The 16,623-nt window shown below is 46.8% G+C and overlaps 1 long non-coding RNA gene across 1 annotated transcript; it reads left to right on the top strand.

Moving 5' to 3' along the window:
* The first annotated feature begins 10,366 nt into the window (after positions 1-10,366).
* LOC130096655 (uncharacterized) lies at positions 10,367-13,007 on the top strand. The gene is made up of 3 exons (XR_008808210.1): positions 10,367-10,447; positions 10,580-10,626; positions 12,461-13,007. It is a non-coding gene; the product is annotated as an uncharacterized LOC130096655 (long non-coding RNA).
* Positions 13,008-16,623: the final 3,616 nt, after the last annotated feature.

Below are 16,623 nucleotides of genomic sequence, written 5' to 3'. Positions count from 1 at the left end.
ACTTCGCCAAACATGGATCCAGCAGACTTTCAGCATCTATCCACCGTGGTCAAGACCCGAGCTTCCATGCTAGCCTCTCATCGTTCTCAGCTGGCGAGACTAACTTCTCTCCTCGAGGAACTAGCAAGCTCCGTGCAAACCTGGTCTACGCAGAGCTCAAGCACTACGGCTAATCAAGCCCGAACTCCCGCTGCACCAGTTCCACCGCAACCCAGTGTGAGTACTGCATCTAGCGATCCCAGTATGTCACTTCCTGAAAAGTTTAATGGCTCACCTGTGGCGTGTGAAGGATTTCTTCAGCAGTGCGGCTTGTATGTGAATCATCAGCCCCAGTTTTATACCTCGGATAACGACCGCGTTTCCTTCATCTGCTCACTGTTCACTGGAAAGGCTCTGGAGTGGGCAGGCGCGTTCTGGGAACCAGGTCGGATGTCGTTCCCTTCTTATGAAGTGTTTATCGCCCTATTCAGAGAGGCTTTTGAACTCCCCGCAGGAGAAGATCCTGAGGAACTGCTCTTGTCCCTGCGTCGGGGAGGTTCGTTTGCGGCTGATTTGTCTCACTCATTCCGCACTGGTTTTGTTGAACTTGCTAATCCAGATACAGCGGAGGTTTCGCCGGCCGAACTGGAGTTTGAGCACGTGCCAGCCGACTCGAAAGAATCGAATCCCGAGTCAAGTGAATCTAGCCCTGAGTCAAGTTCCAAGTCAAGTGAATCTAGCCCCGAATCAAGTCCCGAGTCAAGTGCCGAGCCGAATGAATCAAGTGAGTCAAGTGAGTCAAGTCCCGAGTCAAGTGAGTCAAGTCCCGAGTCAAGTGAGTCAACTGAATCAAGTGCCGTGTCAAGTGAATCAAGTGTATCGAGTGAGTCAAATGCCGAATCTAGCCAAGGGAGAGTATCAAGCCCAGTGACTCGCCGTCGCAGGAGGAGAAGGAGGACTCGTTTGGTTCGCCAGGCTCCGGTGGGTGTTCCCAGACTCCTCGCCCTGCCGGCCCCGCCTCTGCGCCTCGCCCTTCAAGCTCCGGGAGGGCTTTCCTGAACCCGTGGATTTCCCCAAGTATTTTTTTGGGGGGGGGCAAGGGTCTGGTGAGGAGACCATGAAGCTGCGCCGCCATGGTCGTCTGCAGGGGCTTCACCATCCTGGCCTTCGCATAATCCTGCTCCGCCCTGGCCTTCGCCTCAGTCTGCTCCGCCCTCGTCTCCGTCTGAGTCTGCTCTGTCCTGGTACCCTTCTAAGTGTGTTCAACTCTGGTCTCCTGTTAAGTGTGTTCCACCCTGGTTGTCTTCGACGCGTGCTTCCCCGTGGTCTCTTGCCCTGCTCTGGTCTCCAGGCGCCAGATCTCTCCATGGGGCTGACCTCCTGCCTCTCCACGGGCCTGGCCCTCCATCCCAGCCCCCGTTGACCTCCCCCCAGAGCTCTTAGGAGCGTCTGGAAGCCGCTCCTTAGAGGGGGGGTTATGTGACGATCGGCAGCTGTAGTGCCCTCGAGAGCCACTGGAGGGCACTCTCTCATTGTGTTATGTTTTCCTCATGGACTCATTATGTTTTATTATGTTCAGCTGTGTTTCATTATTGGTTATTGAGTTCCTGATTTAAACCTGTGTTTCTCCTTTGTCCGGTGCGAAGTCTTGTTACACTGTAAGCGTGCATTTCTGAGCGATATTCCCTGTTCTGTTTCTCCGTGTTTCCCTGGACTCTTGACCCTAGCCTGTATCCTGGACTGTTCTCGAACCTGTGCTGCCTGCCTCGACCCATGCCCGTTTGTACCACGATTTATTGGATTGCCCTTGTTTCTTTGTGTTTGTTTAAGTTGTAATAAAGTACTGCACTTGGATCCGACCGTCTCTGTCCGTACGTTACAGTAGTCTTGATTCTATCCTTTGGGAACTGACCAGATTGTCAAAAGTGGCAGTTACATAATAGAATGGAGACATAAAAGCAAGTTTGCTTAAACAACCTAAAATTGCAATTTGGGTAACATTAAACTATTTTATTGTCAATTTGGAATAAGCAAAAATGACAATATTTCCTAATACAACCACAAACATGCCTTAGGAAAGCAAATATGATAATTTGTTTCTCTGACCAGTGAGTGGGAAGCGGGACACGGAAAACCCGGAGTGATTACTGTCAAATTCTGGAGCTCAACTGGCAAAATTTTAATGTAACTTTATTTACCCCTCAGACAAGTCATTACTGATCTAATCAACAACTCTGTAAGTGTGAGCGTCTTGGAAAGAGAAAATAGGCAGAAAAAAAATTCTAGTATATTTTTGGAAATATTCATTGTTACCATGGTAAATCCTGAAACCAGTGGATGTTACAGATTTGCTTTATGTTTTTGCCTAGTGCTTTAATTAGCCACCAAATTATATGTCAGTTATGTTATCTTCTTTCAGCAACACATACAGATATCTTGAACTTGGCAAATTTACAAAGCAATCTCTATTCAATAAAATTCAAACCCGGCCATTTTAAATTATTACCATCATGTTAGCTGTGCTGCAAGCTCTATGTAAGTTGAATCATTCCAACAAATTAATTACTCTGCTAAATGGATCTGTCTTGGAACCTTAAAGCTTGTAGTTCTTTCTTGTATGGTTGTGTCTATGGTCTTAAAATAGAAAAAAGCTCACTCTCTCAGTGATGTAAGCAAGTGTGTGAGCGTAAAATTATACAGCAGTTTTGGCCAGCGCCGGTTGAAGGCAGCAGGAGGACTTGAATGTCTTTCAATCAAAGTCTTCATTTTGAAAGACTACAGTTCAATAGGCCAGCTGCCAACATCCCTGCAGGACAGGCAAACACGCACACACACACACACACACACACACACACACACACACACACACACACACGCACACAAAATGATGCATTCCGGCTGTTGTCAGTTCAGTGTTGATTCAGTTCTGTTGTAAAGATCAACAATTATTGACTTCATATAGATGTTCATTTCATCTATAAAGCAGTTCTGTAGAAAACGGTGATGTCATCGTCCAGCTCAGTTCAGTTCTTATTCAACACACCTAGTGCTGGCCCAGATCCGGCCCACATCTGGTACGCATGGAATCCACAAGTAGGTGATACGGGGTACAACCTAACGCTTTTTGACTTTGACTTTTTCCCGCATTAATTTCACACATGTCTAGTACAATGGCCTCTATGCACGGCGGTATTTCCGGTGAAGGTCTAAGGATGCTGGATTACTTACGCCGATCGTAGAGTCCAATGCTATACCGAGAATTTATATTGGTTTTTATACTCTATTGCTATACTAAAGAAACGTTAGTCACAAAAACAGACAAAACAGACACCCCTCATTTTGTTTATGCGTCCTTTTTTATTATATTAAATAAACATAACTATGTATAAAATTACATCTAAACGTATTAAAGTTTAGTTTCAAAGACGAGAGGACAGTACATTTTGAAGACTCTGCCATAATCCCGTTTTCCTGGGTTTTCCTCCACTTTAAATCTAACTGGAAACGAAAGAGCATCCTTGCATCAAATGCGGAAGTTATGCGTGCATATAGCCCATTATGTGGTTTACGTAATACACTGTATACTTTTTTCTTGATTTCCCCACGAAAGAATGGAAGTGAAATGTGACAACATGCCCCATAGGTGGGGCACATTATAACATGACCATATGACAGATTAAAATGTTATCTGATCTAATCAAATAATATACAAGACAAACTAAAATATTTTCTCAAGAAAATACAATTATTAACTTTTTCATATAAAATAATGTAATTTTTTAATAATTAAAAATAAACTAATTTTCGTTTTACAACAAACACACTGGAAAACACAGCTATACAATCAGGGGTTAAAGTGGGCCGGAACGGTCCGGAACTGCGTTCCGGCACCTCAGATAAATAAATAAATAAATAAATAGATTCATTAATCTCAACGAATTTCGCTGGTCCCGAGCTGGGCCGACCGACCGACCGACCGACCGACCGACCGACCTCCCTTCCTCCCCGCTGAACGCGAGCGATTACAAATGCATGAAATGCACTCACGGTGGTTGAGCGCGGTAAAGTTAGTTTTAGGTTCGATATTTCGCCTGACATTTGTTTTCCCTGGCCACTGTTCTATAGGGTCTTACAAAAATATCAATAGCAGGATTAGTTTTAACATTATGTAACCATTGTATATCGACATGAAACATTCGTTCAAAATCACCTACGTGCATTAATGCTGCATATTTATACCTGAGAATGCTTTGATGCGTTTGCACAGCGCATGATGAGGGAACGTCTGCCAATTCCACCAACTGCGTTACACGTAGCCTATAATTTGTATTATTTAAAATTACTTTTCAAATTCCAAAGCTTGTAGAAGGTTCCTATTGGCAATACTGACCTGGTAGCCTTGAGTAAATTAACTTGTTTAAGAAAATGATTCATAAAACATATAAATATTAGTTAAGCCTATGTTTACTTTCTTCACTGACACAGACGAAAATGAAAAGACTATCAGTCAAAGTTCAGCTTTAGGAGGGGAAGAAATAGGCCAGGATAAGGAGACTGAGAGAAAAAGAAAGATGTAGATGAGGAGAGAGAAGGTATTGACAAAATAATCTAATGCCCACTCAATGACATGGTTTTATAGCTATTTATTATCCATTTTTTGGATAGGGTTAGCACTTCAGTCATCGCCAGCTAAGTCTTCATCCTTTCACCATCGTCTGTTGTCCCATCACTCTGCTTTTACTTGAATAAACCATTTCACCTTACCTTCTGACTGTTACCTTCTGTGAGTGTGACAATTATACCGTATTCACCGTCATGGAAAGCCTGTGTGCTTCTATCTTCTGCTTCAGAGATGCGGTCCTTGGGAAAAAGCACCTTTTGTCTTTTAAAGAATAAAAATGCATTTGGGTTTTAATTACATAAAAGTGAGCAAATAACCACAGAATTTTCAATTATTCTTTTAGTTGATTTTCTTGTATATAGCACATTTAAATAATATTTTGCATTATAATGGCAATGTCAACAGATTTATTCAGTTTGTATTAAACTCTCTGCTCACACCGTACTGTAGGACTCCTGACTAATAGGATCTATTCATAAGTGCGCATGATTCACTAGCCCTGGAATTCATTTTTTCACAAAAAATTGGTTTTACATGTTGCATTTTTATGGATCCCCAGCCAAATATATAAGAGAAATGAACTTCAGACTTTGTAAATCGAAGAACTAGTGAGTCAGCATAAACCGGTTTATAACCAGCAAGTTATCCGCCGCAGCAGAAACTCCCCGAGGAACGAGATCCGTTCACTCACTCAGAGTGTTTTTACGTCTGCTCATGTGTCATAGTGCTGAGATGCATGTTATTCCTTGACATTTATATGATAATAAAGCAATTTCAGAGAATCCACCAGCAGCTGAGAAGTAAAACTCATTTGCTTAGATGGACTGCTATGGATTTTTTAATTCAGAAATGTACAAACAAGCGTACCTTTAATAAAGGTAACTATTCTTGAGTATTTTTTGTAATATATGTTTAATTATGATGAACTACAACATTTATGAATATTTATAATGTAATGTTAGCATGGACACCTGTACTTTCCCACAATTATTGAATTGTTCCAGAATGTTTTTTATTCAACAAAGGGTTTGTGGCGAGTGCATTTGCAAGCCTATATATGGGCGTTATTGAAGAAAAATATATTTACTCGGATCATGATTTTAGTGCTAATATCTTGATTTGGAAGAGATTGGAAGACTGCTTTTGCCTTTTTAAGGGTAGTGTTGAACAATGTAACACTAGTTTCTACCGAGACCTGCTCTGAAGATTTGCTGTTCACCATGGATTTTAAATGATGTTTTATTAACAAGGTTCGGTGGAGCACGTTCTAATGATCAAACAATCAAGTCATTTCAACCAGCTGTCAGCAATCAGTAATCAACAGGTCCACTCAATCAGCATGAGTAAGGCCTATAAATATACGCAGTCGACCCATATTCCTCGACAGTTTTCAGCATCCCTCCACCACCCCATCTCCTCACACTTGCCTGGCCATCTTCCTAACTTGAATGTTGAATTGTCAATACAACTGAAAAATTTGAGAGAACATCACATTAGCTGACTTCAAAAATTTACATTGATTTTCCTCAAATGTTTTTAGTCCCTGTGGCGAGCAGGACGAGGCTGAGGGCCGTATTATAAAATATCTGGGCAGATGACCCCAAGTAATCTGAATGAACTATTGATTTTTTTCCTATCATGTGCATTATGATGCATACATTCGTATGATCTGATGATCTAATTGTGACAGAGTCAGCCACACGTCACAGCCCCAATCATCACTCAATCACCAGGACCCGCCCACTCGTCCAAAATCACCAGGACCCGCCCACTCGTTCACAATCACCAGTACCCGCCCACTCGTCCACAATCACCAGGACCCGCCCACTCGTTCACAATCACCAGGACCCGCCCACTCGTCCACAATCACCAGGACCCGCCCACTCATTCACAATCACCAGGACCCGCCCACTCGTCCAAAATCACCAGGACCCGCCCACTCGTTCACAATCACCAGGACCCGCCCACTCGTCCACAATCACCAGGACCCCCCACTCATTCACAATCACCAGGACCCGCCCACTCGTTCACAATCACCAGGACCCGCCCACTCGTCCACAATCACCAGGACCCGCCCACTCGTCCACAATCACCAGGACCCCCCCACTCATTCACAATCACCAGGACCCGCCCACTCGTTCACAATCACCAGGACCCGCCCACTCGTTCACAATCACCAGGACCCCCCCACTCATTCACAATCACCAGGACCCGCCCACTCGTCCACAATCACCAGGACCCGCCCACTCGTTCACAATCACCAGGACCCGCCAACTCATCCACAATCACCAGGACCCGCCCACTCGTTCACAATCACCAGGACCCGCCCACTCGTCCACAATCACCAGGACCCGCCCACTCATTCACAATCACCAGGACCCGCCCACTCGTCCAAAATCACCAGGACCCGCCCACTCGTTCACAATCACCAGGACCCGCCCACTCGTCCACAATCACCAGGACCCGCCCACTCGTCCACAATCACCAGGACCCCCCACTCATTCACAATCACCAGGACCCGCCCACTCGTCCACAATCACCAGGACCCCCCACTCATTCACAATCACCAGGACCCGCCCACTCGTCCACAATCACCAGGACCCCCCACTCATTCACAATCACCAGGACCCGCCCACTCGTCCAAAATCACCAGGAGCCGCCCACTCGTCCACAATCACCAGGACCCCCCCACTCATTCACAATCACCAGGACCCGCCCACTCGTCCAAAATCACCAGGACCCGCCCACTCGTTCACAATCACCAGGACCCGCCCACTCGTCCACAATCACCAGGACCCTCCCACTCGTCCACAATCACCAGGACCCCCCACTCATTCACAATCACCAGGACCCGCCCACTCGTTCACAATCACCAGGACCCGCCCACTCGTCCAAAATCACCAGGAGCCGCCCACTCGTCCACAATCACCAGGACCCCCCCACTCATTCACAATCACCAGGAACCGCCCACTCGTTCACAATCACCAGGACCCGCCCACTCATTCACAATCACCAGGACCCACCCACTCGTCCAAAATCACCAGGACCCCCCCACTCATTCACAATCACCAGGACCCACCCACTCGTCCAAAATCACCAGGACCCCCCCACTCGTTCACAATCACCAGGACCCGCCAACTCGTCCACAATCACCAGGACCCGCCCACTCGTTCACAATCACCAGGACCCGCCCACTCGTCCACAATCACCAGGACCCCCCCACTCATTCACAATCACCAGGACCCGCCCACTCGTTCACAATCACCAGGACCCGCCCACTCATTCACAATCACCAGGACCCCCCCACTCATTCACAATCACCAGGACCCGCCCACTTGTCCAAAATCACCAGGACCAGCCCACTCGTTCACAATCACCAGGACCCGCCCACTCGTCCACAATCACCAGGACCCGCCCACTCGTCCACAATCACCAGGACCCCCCCACTCATTCACAATCACCAGGACCCGCCCACTCGTTCACAATCACCAGGACCCGCCCACTCATTCACAATCACCAGGACCCCCCCACTCATTCACAATCACCAGGACCCGCCCACTCGTCCAAAATCACCAGGACCAGCCCACTCGTTCACAATCACCAGGACCCCCCCACTCATTCACAATCACCAGGACCCGCCCACTCGTCCACAATCACCAGGAACCCCCACTCGTCCACAATCACCAGGACCCGCCCACTCGTTCACAATCACCAGGACCCGCCCACTTGTCCACAATCACCAGGACCCCCCACTCGTCCACAATCACCAGGACCCGCCCACTCGTTCACAATCACCAGGACCCGCCCACTTGTCCACAATCACCAGGACCCGCCCACTCGTCCACAATCACCAGGACCCGCCCACTCGTCCACAATCACCAGGACCCGCCCACTCGTTCACAATCACCAGGACCCGCCCACTCGTCCACAATCACCAGGACCCGCCCACTCATTCACAATCACCAGGACCCGCCCACTCGTCCACAATCACCAGGACCCGCCCACTCGTTCACAATCACCAGGACCCGCCCACTTGTCCACAATCACCAGGACCCGCCCACTCATTCACAATCACCAGGACCCGCCCACTTGTCCACAATCACCAGGACCCGCCCACTCGTTCACAATCACCAGGACCCCCCCACTCATTCACAATCACCAGGACCCGCCCACTCGTCCACAATCACCAGGACCCGCCCACTCATCGCCACTCGTCCAAAATCACCAGGACCCACCCACTCGTCGCCCACTCGTCCAAAATCACCAGGACCCGCCCACTTGTCCACAATCACCAGGACCCGCCCACTCGTTCACAATCACCAGGACCCGCCCACTCGTCCACAATCACCAGGACCTGCCCACTCGTTCACAATCACCAGGACCCGCCCACTCGTCCACAATCACCAGGACCCGCCCACTCGTCCACAATCACCAGGACCAGCCCACTCATCCACAATCACCAGGACCCGCCCACTTGTCCACAATCACCAGGACCCGCCCACTCGTCGCCCACTCGTCCAAAATCACCAGGACCCGCCCACTCGTCCACAATCGCCAGGACCCGCCCACTCGTCCACAATCACCAGGACCCGCCCACTCGTCGCCCACTCGTCCAAAATCACCAGGACCCGCCCACTCGTTCACAATCACCAGGACCCGCCCACTCGTTCACAATCACCAGGACCCGGCCACTCGTCGCCCACTCGTCCACAATCACCAGGACCCGCCCACTCGTCGCCCACTCGTCCACAATCACCAGGACCCGCCCACTCATCGCCCACTCGTCCACAATCACCAGGGCTGCGTTCGAAACCGCATACTTCCCTACTATATAGTATGGGAAAAAGAGTAGGCGAGTTAAAAGTATGTACGAATCATAAAAGAGTAGGCGAGAATTACCTGGGTGACGTACTAATTCTTGCAAGATTCTGACGTATGTATACTAATAGTGCGTTCGAATATGCCTACTTTCCTACTATATAGTAGGAGAAAACAGTACGTGAAAGAAGCAGTACGTTCGAAACATCAGTATTCATAAAAGAGTAGGCGAGAAGTTCCCGGATGGGTTACTGCTTCCGGCCCGATTTTCGAGTGCTCGTCCGATGGACACTCTTCTATCCCAGGAGGCCACGCGAGAGTATACGTCATTATCAAACATCGCGGAGATCAGCGGCGCGGGGGTTTCAAATGTGAGTAAACACGGTTCCTTAACCGTGTTCCGGTGTTTAAATCATATGTGTTAAACTACTGTAGAGTAAACGTTTTAACTGGTGAAGGTGTAAAGGAGTTAGACAGTATAGTACAGTTGTGATTTTGCTGTAAAAACATGTTTTATTATGTATAGCTAGCTAACAGGGGAGCTCCAGTAAGCACACGTAACGTTATACGTCTCTAAAGTGGATTTACATAACCATATACATCTTAAACACGCTTATTTAAAATGTCTATTTACATCTGAAAGGAAAGTATTGCAGATGAGCACATGACAACATGAAAAAGTGATGTATGTGTGCTATTATGTAGGATAATTCACTGTTGTCAACACTGTTTATATTAGACAAATGTGCTGTAAATAAGGTAAATAAACAAATCTATAAAGTAACTAAACATGTTATATATTTTATATGTCCCTTATTACTGTTGATAAATTGAGGAACATTTAAGTTGGATAAAAAGTGAGTTAACACATCAGCTACAACCAGTATGTAGGCTAGTGTTGAGCTCATAAATCCCAGAGGTAACGTTAATGTGAATCTCGTCTGGATGTTACAGGGACAGAAGAACACGCGTGTGTGTATCCGGTGGAGAGAGGCTCATGATGCTGAATGCTGTCATCAAAGGCTTTGAGTGAGTGTACTACAGAAATGGATAACAACATCTATTAAATCTTAAATTGTAGTTTATTTGAATTATTGTAATTTCAAACATAGAAATTACAGCACTTTTCTGACTCTTGATTTCTGTGCATTTGCTGCAGAGCTTTTGTGGTGGAGCAGGACCTGCAAGGAAAGATGATGGCAGCATTTGTTTGAACCAGTTCAGTTTGTTCTGTTCAGTTTGAACCAGTCTCACTATCATTTTTTTAACGAAGTAGTGCAACAAATGAAAAGTACAAATTGTCCAATGGACTTTATTCCAACTAAATTGCTAAAAGAGGTTTTTAGCACAGTTCGGCCTTTCTTGTTGGTTTTTATTAATAAATGTCTTAGCTCAGGATCTGAGTTCAAACATGCTGTGGTTAGGCCTTTTCTTAAAAAAAACGAATCGGGATCCCTCAGTTCTGTCTAATTTCAGACCAGTTTCTCACTTGCCTTTTCTCTCAAAAGTGTTAGAAAAAGTTGTTTTTTTTCCAATTACATTCTTTTTTAGAAAATAACTCTCTGTTTGAGAAATTTCAATCAGGATTTAGATCGCGCCATAGTACTGAGTCTGCACTGTTAAAGGTACACAACGATATTGCCCGGTTTGTTGATGCTAAGAGCCCCGTTATTTTAGTGCTTCTTGATCTTACGGCGGCCTTTGATTCAGTGGACCATGCAATCCTTCTGTCTCGCCTTAATCACTATGTTGGCATTAAGGGTACTGCGTTTCAGTGGTTTTCGTCTTATTTGACTAATAGAAACTATTCTGTAGTGATTGGGAATTCGTCCTCTTCTACTACTTCTCTTTCCTGCGGGGTGCCACAAGGCTCTATTCTTGGACCGGTTTTATTTTCGCTCTATATGCTGCCCCTTGGGTCCATCATAGCCAGGCAGAACATAGCTTATCATTGCTATGCTGATGATTTGCAGATTTATTTGCCGATGAGTCCAATAAATGGTGATGCATTTGGGTCACTAATTGATTGCATTGACGACATTAAATTATGGTTAGAAAAAAATTTCCTTAATTTGAACGAAGATAAGACCGAATATATTTTATTTGGTGAGTCTGCAAACTCTGACCCTAATACATTCATTTCAAAATTTAGACCGACTGTCAGAAATCTCGGTGTGACTTTTGATAGTAGCCTGAAATTTGATAAACAAATTGACAGTGTGGTAAAAGCAAGTTTTTTCAGCTGCGTCTATTGGCCAAGGTCAAACCATTTTTAAATCGTTCGGATCTTGAGAAAGCTATTCATGCTTTTATTAGCTCAAGATTAGACTACTGTAACGCGCTTTACGTGGGAATCTCACAGTCATCACTCAGGCGCCTTCAGCTGGTGCAGAACGCAGCAGCTCGTCTTTTCACTAATACACGCAAATGTGAGCACATAACTCCAATTCTTTCTTCGCTCCACTGGCGTCCAGTTTCTTTAAGAGTTGATTTTAAGATTTTATTGTTTGTTTTTAAAGCTCTCAACGGCCTTGCTCCACCGTACGTAACTGAGATGCTAACTTTGCGAGAATCGAACAGGACTCTTAGATCAACAAATCAACTTTTGCTGGAAGTCCCAAGGACAAGGTACAGACTCTGGGGTGACCGGACCTTTTCTGTAGCTGGGCCAAGACTTTGGAACAAGCTACCTGCCGATTTACGAACAATCACTGACTTAGGCCCTTTTAAAGCTAAGCTTAAGACTTATTTATTTAGACTGGCTTTTATATCATAGCATTTGTTGAGTCATTCTGTGTTTTTTCTTTGTGACATACATTTATTATATATGGAGCAATCGGGATGCCTGGAGGCAACGATGGAAGGCTCGTCTGAGGACAACTTAGAGAGATATATCTTGATTATATGTTTTATTTTCATATTTTGCATTGTATTGTTGTTGTTGTTTTTTGTTTTTTGGAAAGCACTTTGGTTCACCTTGAGTGTTGTAAAGGGCTGTATAAATAAATGTTGATTGATTGATTGATTTGTTGGGAAAAAAAGGTTTTAGGGATTTTACTCAAATTTAAAGGTCATTTTTGTTATTTTTAATACATAAATCAAATGATATTGTGCTGTTAAAATGACTGCTTTTGTATAATGTTTGTGCATTTTTCTAGGATCTGAAGTCTGCAGACTGGTGTGAGCACTGAGGATGAGGAGCCCAGAGCTGAATCCTGGAAGTGGTGCCATGGATGAGACCCTCCATCACTCCTTCTGCCCTTATGAGACGCTCCATCTCTCCATCTGCTCTTATCGCCTCAGATTGTGAAGCGCAGCACAGCAACAAGCTCCGGCACGAAGGCACGGTCACCTCTGGTGAATTCATCAGAGTAAAGCCGCAGAATGGGAACCGCTGTATTGAGATGGCAGTAGATGTGGGGCTCAGCGCCTGTAAATACATGCTTGTAGTTTGAATAAAGATTTGTTTCATGTGTTGTTGAATTGTATATGCATTTCTTTATTGTGATGGTTACTTTTATTTGTTCTTTTACTCATTTATTCATGTTTCTTATTGTTGTCAGTATATAAAATATAATTATTTAATTAATGTATGCATTAATTCATTGCTTGACTAACAATTGAGATGTTTCACTGCATTTATCAATATAAATGTATTCATGCATAAGTATGTCATATGAGAAAACAAATTACATTTAGCTTGTTTTATTAAATTATATCATTTTTAGTATTATAAAAAAGTAATATATGTATTGACCAATAAGTATTGGTCAGCATTTAATATTATTATTTTGTTTAAGTTTTGGGGTGGGCGAACAATGCAATTCATTCTGAGATAATATTCATTTTTAAGGAGCGATACTTAAATTTTTCGAGTATAAAATCAACAGTTTTCTCCAAAGGAGATCTTCGAGCAGCGGCCCGTCTCTTTCGTGCAGACATTACAAACGCTGAGGAAAACTGTTCTAGGTTGTGCTGTCGAGTTACTGATGTTATGAAGTGTTAGTGCACCTGTCGCTCATATAATATAAACTTATTACACACAAGATCATGGAAAGATACCATAGTTGTATCTAACAATGAACAATCATGATGACAAAACAGAAAACATAAAGATCATTGGTTTGTGTACATCATAATATGATATTTATACACAGGAAAAAAGAACAATAACAAGGCTAAATATCTTTAAATAGTTCTTCATAATACATTAAAAAAATGTTGTTCTTATAAGTCTGAGGGATGAAACGAGAGGTAAATTCATCTAGAAAAAGAGGAAAACTTAAAGGAAAAACTTTTTGGGTATAAGGTATAAAATAAAGAAATTAACAACATATTCAAGAGATGACGATTTGGGGGTTTCTAAATAAAAAATTATATCGTTATAGCCTAAGGATAAAACTGTGGGTCACATAAAATATAACAACTTAAATCAACCCTAAATGTTTTCACAAAAAAACCGGGCAGCTGTTTCTTCAACAATACTACCACAAAATGAGCAAGTTCCATCAATATCAAGATATTTACGGATAGATGAATTAAAGTGGCGATCATATATTTTAAGTGGTTGCGCTTGTGATAACCATAGGGTGATAACGCGTCGTAGGGCACATGATAACGTCAACATGGCAGATGTCCGGATCGCATTCATACTCAACGAGATTTGGCTATAAAGTACCTACTCTTTTAGCGGTCGTTAAGTACTTATTGAAATTAAGTACCTACTCATTGACTATGCGGTTTCGAACGCAGCCCAGGACCCGCCCACTCGTCCACAATCACCAGGACCCGCCCACTCATCGCCCACTCGTCCACAATCACCAGGACCCGCCCACTCGTCGCCCACTCGTCCACAATCACCAGGACCCGCCCACTCGTCGCCCACTCATCCACAATCACCAGGACCCGCCCACTCGTCGCCCAGTCATCCACAATCACCAGGACCCGCCCACTCATCCACAATCACCAGGACCCGCCCACTCGTCCACAATCACCAGGACCCGCCCACTCGTCCACAATCACCAGGACCCGCCCACGCGTCCACAATCACCAGGACCCGCCCACTCATCCACAATCACCAGGACCCGCCCACTCGTCGCCCACTCATCCACAATCACCAGGAACCGCCCACTCGTCCACAATCACCAGGACCCGCCCACTCGTCCACAATCACTAGGACCCGCCCACTCGTCGCTCACTCGTCCACAATCACCAGGACCCGCCCACTCGTCGCCCACTCGTCCACAATCACCAGGACCCGCCCACTCGTCGCCCTCTCGTCCACAATCACCAGGACCCGCCCACTCGTCGCCCACTCATCCACAATCACCAGGACCCGCCCACTCGTCGCCCACTCATCCACAATCACCAGGACCCGCCCACTCGTCCACAATCATCAGGACCCGCCCACTCGTCCACAATCACCAGTACCCGCCCACTCGTCGCGAACTCGTCCACAATCACCAGGACCTGCCCACTCGTCACCCACTCGTCCACAATCACCAGGGCCCGCCCACTCATTCACAATCACCAGGACCCGCCCACTCATTCACAATCACCAGGACCCGCCCACTCGTCGCCCACTCGTCCACAATCACCAAGACCCGTCCACTCGTTCACAATCACCAGGACCCGCCCACTCGTCGCCCACTCGTCCACAATCACCATGACCCGCCCACTCATTCACAATCACCAGGACCCGCCCACTCGTCCACAATCACCAGGACCCGCCCACTCGTTCACAATCACCAGGACCCACCCACTCGTCCACAATCACCAGGACCCGCCCACTTATTCACAATCACCAGGACCCGCCCACTCATTCACAATCACCAGGACCCGCCCACTCATTCACAATCACCAGGACCCGCCCACTCGTCCACAATCACCAGGACCCACCCACTCATTCATAATCACCAGGACCCGCCCACTCATTCACAATCACCAGGACCCGCCCACTCATTCACAATCACCAGGACCCGCCCACTCATTCACAATCACCAGGACCCGCCCACTCATCACCCACTCGTCCACAATCACCAGGACCCGTCCACTCATTCACAATCACCAGGACCCGCCCACTCATCCACAATCACTAAGACCCGCCCACTCGTTCACAATCACCAGGACCCGCCCACTCGTCCACAATCACCAGGACCCGCCCACTCGTCACCCACTCATCCACAATCACTAGGACCCGCCCACTCGTTCACAATCACCAGGACCCGCCCACTCGTCCACAATCACCAGGACCCGCCCACTTGTCGCCCACTCGTCCACAATCACCAGGACCCGCCCACTCTTTCACAATCACCAGGACCCGCCCACTCATTCACAATTACCAGGACCAGCCCACTCGTCCAAAATCACCAGGACCCGCCCACTCATTCACAATCACCAGGACCCGCCCACTCGTCGCTCACTCGTCCACAATCACCAGGACCCGCCCACTCGTCGCCCACTCGTCCACAATCACCAGGACCCGCCCACTCATCGCCCACTCGTCCACAATCACCAGGACCCGCCCACTCGTCGCCCACTCATCCACAATCACCAGGACCCGCCCACTCGTCGCCCACTCATCCACAATCACCAGGACCCGCTCACTCGTCCACAATCATCAGGACCCGTCCACTCGTTCACAATCACCAGGACCCGCCCACTCGTCGCCCACTCGTCCACAATCACCATGACCCGCCCACTCATTCACAATCACCAGGACCCGCCCACTCGTCCACAATCACCAGGACCCGCCCACTCGTTCACAATCACCAGGACCCACCCACTCGTCCACAATCACCAGGACCCGCCCACTTATTCACAATCACCAGGACCCGCCCACTCATTCACAATCACCAGGACCCGCCCACTCATTCACAATCACCAGGACCCGCCCACTCGTCCACAATCACCAGGACCCACCCACTCATTCATAATCACCAGGACCCGCCCACTCATTCACAATCACCAGGACCCGCCCACTCATTCACAATCACCAGGACCCGCCCACTCATTCACAATCACCAGGACCCGCCCACTCATCACCCACTCGTCCACAATCACCAGGACCCGTCCACTCATTCACAATCACCAGGACCCGCCCACTCATCCACAATCACTAAGACCCGCCCACTCGTTCACAATCACCAGGACCCGCCCACTCGTCCACAATCACCAGGACCCGCCCACTCGTCACCCACTCGTCC

This window comes from Rhinichthys klamathensis, unplaced genomic scaffold, assembly GCF_029890125.1.
Source record: "Rhinichthys klamathensis goyatoka isolate OS25496 unplaced genomic scaffold, OSU_Roscu_1.1 h1tg000204l_1, whole genome shotgun sequence".
In the NCBI taxonomy this organism is placed as follows: domain Eukaryota; kingdom Metazoa; phylum Chordata; class Actinopteri; order Cypriniformes; family Leuciscidae; genus Rhinichthys; species Rhinichthys klamathensis.
The sequence above is the reverse complement of the archived record's forward strand: the minus strand, read 5'-3'. Positions and strand labels throughout refer to the sequence as shown.